Source organism: Corvus hawaiiensis, chromosome 3 (assembly GCF_020740725.1).
Source record: "Corvus hawaiiensis isolate bCorHaw1 chromosome 3, bCorHaw1.pri.cur, whole genome shotgun sequence".
In the NCBI taxonomy this organism is placed as follows: domain Eukaryota; kingdom Metazoa; phylum Chordata; class Aves; order Passeriformes; family Corvidae; genus Corvus; species Corvus hawaiiensis.
This window is the reverse complement of record NC_063215.1, coordinates 94,381,549-94,387,494: the sequence shown is the minus strand read 5'-3', so window position 1 is coordinate 94,387,494 and position 5,946 is coordinate 94,381,549.

Below are 5,946 nucleotides of genomic sequence, written 5' to 3'. Positions count from 1 at the left end.
GTCCCAATCCAGGAAAACATAAGGCTTATGTTACCTGCACTTTCTCACTCCGTTCTGAATTTCACTGTGCAAAAAAGATTTGCATTTCTTCCTACAAATGTACAAACCATTTCTTTTAATTTAAGAGTTAAAACATCAGAATCCATCTGAAATTACCAGGAAATGTCTTCTGCCTGCAGAACCCACTTTGTGACTGTAATATAGACAGGAAAGATTTCTACACTAGGAAAGATGTGCAGTATCTCAAAACTCAAGAGCTGTAACCTGCATTCCAGCTAATGGCTTCTCAAGCATAATTTGAGGAAAGATTTGTTAAGTCTGCAAATTCTTGAATAAAATTCTGTAATTTACACAAATGTGTGTCGTGAAACCCAAGTGAAGCATTTATTAGTATATTTAGGTTTATTCCTTACTATGTCTATGTTTGGAAGGCTTATTTTTCTAGGAGGAGAACATGCTGGAGGTTGAAAAGGGGAATTTTAATGGTGCCTTATAAATTTTCCTTCAGCAAAAACTGGCTCCAGGTGAAGTTAAGATGAAGCTTTCCACACATTTCCCAACAGAATGTCTTGCTTCCTTAATGTTATGCCTGACCTTAGAAATGCCCCTTTTCCACATTCTTACTGAAAAGCTTATAAAATATTATTTTGTGGACAAATACAGAAATTTCTTTGCAATTACTTCTTCCAGTTCTTTAGGAAAACTTGAGGACCCGGCACTAATCCCTCTGTGCTGTTTGTCATGACCGTAGTGTACTAAAATGAAGAGAGGCTCTTAAATCCACCTTCTTACATCTTAGAAAAAAAGTCACAAATGAAAAGATTTCTTCTATTTCATCTTTCAGTAACAGAAAAAGATATCTGGTTAATAAATATTGCTGCTGTAAATTTTAGGACAAGGTCTAGAACTACCATTTTGTTATGTTAAGCAAAAATGGGCATTTAGGAATCTTTCCAGGGGAAATCAAGGGTAAAGTGACTTCATGAGGATTTGTTATTGGTCTTTTTAAAGTATGTATATAATTTATGCTGGTACACAAGTGATTTGCCTGGGCTAATTAATTAGGGTCAAACCCATTATAGGTCCACACTGTTGACCTTTGACATAAACCTGAAGGATCAGGAAAGATGATCACTTATTTTAATTATTTTCTGAATTCAGGTCTTTTTAAAATGAAATCACAGACAGGATATTTTATGGAGAACACGATACCTTAGAATTTAATCCTTCCTTCAAACCAGGCATTAAATGGCTTACTCTTCCAAGAAAAAGTCATTTATGAAACTGCATGCAAATTTTTAGCATGTATCAAATTGCTTTCTCTGGCATGTGATATGGCACAGGCAGAGAACAGTGACAACAGAAGATGCAAAATTAAAGTCAATTCTCCCATGCACTAACATGCTCCAGTGTGAAGCAATTAAAATTTCCTGAACAAGCTGCTCTGTAAAGAACAGGTCAAATAAGGCACAGCTGCCTTCAGATTTATTTCCTTCTGTCCATTGAATTTCTTGGGTTGTAAAAACTCCTGACACTTAGTGAGGAAGATACAACTATTAGGAGCTACTCAGACCCCAACCATCCACTTGGTTCATGCACACTCTTTGGCCAGATGCCTGCTGCTACACAGAGGGTTTAATTGCACAAGTCTGCCTGCCCTCCTGTCTCAGCTATTGCACTGACCTAGCTACTGATTATCACTGCATTTCTAGGAACTTGGTTATCTCCCTGACCCGTAATCCTTTTTCAAATGTGGTTGACATTTGGGAAAGATTTCCAAAGCTAGAAAGAGATAAAGTGTGTGATTGCACAGGCTCATTTCCTTAGGGAAGAGTAATACACAAATACATCTATATGTATTTGCAGTGATTTATCTGGTAACATATGTATCAAAGCTGTAGGTAATTTGAGATTTTGTGGTAACTATAAATGCTGTGTTCAGAGACTAGCAAAGTGAATTGAACTTTAAAAAGTTGAAACACAAAGGAGCTTGAAAAATTCCTACTTTGGGTCTGCTGCCAGAAACATAAAGTATGTTACCTCTAAAAATAAGAGCCCTGTCTTCCAGATGATGTAAGTTTCACCTTTAAACCAGGATCAAACTCTTTTTTTTGTAAGCAATAAATGCACACCTATACTTTGGTTATTATCTCTCATTAGTCTCCATGGGAATTGGGCTCACAGCCTAAAATTCTCTAGCAGAACTCACCATTGCCTCCAGGTAGCTGCTTTTCTGGACTTTCCTGGCCCGCTTTCACCTAACGTTTAACTGTTAGTTAATTTTAAATTCTCTGCAGGGCTGTCATCAGTCTCAGCCATCTTTCACTACCACACCAATGTCCTCGTTGTCCTTCCTCTTGGTCAACATTAGAGCAATGTCTGGCAGTTTTATTCTGCATTGAAGGGAGTCGGTGGTTTGCAGCTGTTCTGGGTTTCTACCTCTGGCAAGCAGAGGAATGCAGATCTTTATTGCTGTTTGCTTTACTGTGTGTTTGGCTGAGCTGTATCTGGTCCATATACCTGCTGCTGTAGTGCTGCCCCTCACTAACACTGGGGGACTTCTCTTGCAAAGTGGCCTTTTCTGTGATTCAAAGGCCTGGCGGTAAGGCCACTCACTAATTCATCAGGTGATTTTAGCCCTCCTATTGCTGCACCTGCAAAAAACACCACCTTGGCTTTGTTGAAAGCAGCATTTACCTTTCTTTCTTAGGTGGTAAAGTCCACAATTGCTGGTCATAGTCTGGCTCCCTGAAACCAGTGTGAAATCAGGGACAGCAAAACACTCAGTTAGATTTGGTTCTGTTAGTTGACTTGAGGTGTTTGCTTCCAAGAGAAAACTTTAGGAAGAAGTTGCTGGCTTGCACACAGAGGAAGGTTGCCCAAGGAAAGAACGTTTCCATCAAAAGGGTTTTTCAGGAAGGCACACAATATCACTTATATTTTCTTTCTGACATGCAAGCAAATTAAGTCATATCAAAGACACTTTATACGTTTTGAATTGCTAAAAGCTCCATAGCTCTTTAAATAATTGCCAGCCAGAATATGGGTTTGCATGTTTTTGGAAATGCACATTAGTCCTGACTCTCCTCCAACTGTAATCAGTGGGAATTTGGCCAACTATATCAAAGGAAACAGCACTGGGACATGGAAGTTTGATGCAGATGACTGATTATTGAAAAATATGTATTTGTATGCATGTGAAATAGGACAGAATAAACCTAGGAATACAACTCCCATTAGATTTAAAGAAATGTTTGGAGTCAATTTTTTTTTCCAATTCTGCTTCAATAGGTCTCGTTTTAAAACTATGAAAATAGTTGCCCTTCTCCATTTCCCAGTTTTCAAGATGGCAAAAGTTTCAGGCAAACCAGGTTGATCTGAGAGATTACCAGCCCTGTGGAAACTGAGAGCATATCAATATGATTAGGACTTTTCTCATGATTACTGAAATGTCAGACTTTTCCCTTGATTTGGCCTCAGATGTAAACTTTGATCCTGAGCCTAAAATATTTTCTATTCTAATGTAGTTATCTCTAACCTGAACCACAACCGGCATGGTGGAATGTGTGCTCTGGGATCTGCAGTGAGCCCTCTCAGCCACACTATCAGCACAGAAAGGCTTTGAGACTGACTTAAGGCACTGGGAAAGTAGCAGTGCCCTTTGTCTCCCTGTATGTAACATCAAGGAAAACTGGCTAAAAGGGGCTGTGAGCACAGCCTTTGGGCAGTGGGCATCTCTCTGCACTGGAGAACAAGAGCTGAATTAATATCTGGAGGGATTCCTTCATGTGTAGGGAAACTCCACCAGAAAGATGCATGGCTACATGCAGGGGATGCATTCACTTTTCCTTTCTCCCCCTCTGCCTTCCTACAGAAGCCCGAATCACAAACCATGCCATTTTTGTCTGAAATGATTTTGAGGGGAATGCTGTGGATTTATGCAGATTACTTTATGCCACTCTTGGCAGTGTCAGCAGGTTTGTGTATGTTTCTGTTTGCAGTGTTCATAAAACCTGGACTATCTGCAGTTGCAAAAATGCACAAATAGACCTGGAGGTGTTTGATTTACTTTCTGAGTCTTGACATTCTGCTAATATGGTGATTCTCACTACCTGTATCCTTTAAACTGTCACAGACAACCCTCAAGGGTTATTAAAAACCTCTTATTAAAAAAAAAAGAGCCTGCACTGCATTGAAACCCCTTAAAATAAATAGAAAACAACCTTTTTTTCCTTCCAAAGCACTCACATTTGTTCTTTCAAAATTAGGATTCAGCAAATAGTTGGAATACATCTGTACTCAGAGGAATCCACATCAGATCATAAATTTGTTCATGTTAAACACAAACATATGAATGCACTCTTATATCCAAGGACTGTGGAAGGGTTTAGAATTTGCACACTTTACTCTGTGTAATGCCAGGGCAATGTTTCACTCATCTATGTAAATAAAAAGCAGGCTTGTTGCATTAAAGGCATAAGTATCCTTATGCTCTGCATAAACATCACAGGATTCAATTTTAAGAAGGAATCACATAATTTGTCATATCTTTTATTGTGATTGACTTCAGTGACAGGCATACACAAACATGTGATTTTCCACTCAGTGTATCAGTGTATATCTTGGTGTTCATTTGCTGCTGCAATAACAGGAAAAAAGATTAACCTCAGATATGCAAATAAGCTTAATTGAATAAAACAAGACAAATTACCCCTTCACTGGAGCAGTTCCTGGTTTGGCGATGCTGCACACACCACAGGAGCACTGGGAAAGGGCTCGTGTTGCTGCCTCTCATTCCTTCCCTGTTTTTCTGAGGTTCATGGCAGAGCTGTACTGGGGTGACAGTACCTCAGCAAAGTCAAAACTGTAGAATGGCATAAGGGGCCCCAAATGTACTATGTTACCCTGCTGCAGCATAATTTAGAGACATGAATTTGCTCCCAAAAGCCCCAGTTTGGCAACTCAAAAGAAAATAAAATACCAACCACCCCTCCCCACCCAAAAACCCCAACCCCAAAACTTCAGCCTTCGCCCTCAAAGTTTATAACCCTTGTCATTGCAAAGAAGAGGCTAAATGTGAAAACAGCTAACACGCAAGGCCCCGGAATGGAGTCTCTGCTAAGATCATTAACCATGTGTTTGTACATTTTCAATGTTGGCTGTTGTGAGGGGACCTCAGGCTTTTGGCTTGCGTGGGCTGGCAGTGCTGGTGGCATGGGAGGTGCCTTCAGAAGACCTCTCTCATGCCAGCTGGGGCTGCTGGAGGAAGTCAAAAAATCATTTGTAGAGCTTGTCCTCAGGCCCTCTACATTGAGGCTATTTATGTTATACCATAAAAAAGCCCCAACAGGGAATGGTTCAGTATGGTCATACTGTTAAAGAAATGTGTCTTAAAAGCAGCCTCCTACTGATGAGGGAAAGAAATCTAGAGGGTAAAAATCCTTCTTAAAGAAGTATCTTTCATTTGTAACTTTCCCACCCCTGAAGATTCCTTCTTCCTCCCTTCCCTGGTAAAACTGGGGAAAAATAGTGGAGTCTGAAAAAATCAATTCTAAAATGTGTGCCAGATGCATACATATTTTTTTATAGGTTTTGTTAGGCTATCTACTTCTTCTGAGAATTGTCTCCTTTGAGTCTATTATTTATCATCTTTTACTAAACAGATAAAGAGGATTTCCTACTTCAAAAAATGTGCAGCTTAGGGCCCAGTAATAAAAAACCTTCCTTATAAGAGGACTCCCATTGAAGCCAAAGGAAATCCTTGTTTGAAAAGCATTTGCAAGATCAACTGCTAGGAAAAGAAAGCAGTGAACAATAGATAGCTGCAATACTGGGGAAAAAACCCCCAAAATTAAAAGATGAGGGATGGTAATATATGATCATGTAAAATTATGAAAGATAATATCTAGGGTCATGACCTTTAAAAACAATTGTCTCTTTTAATTC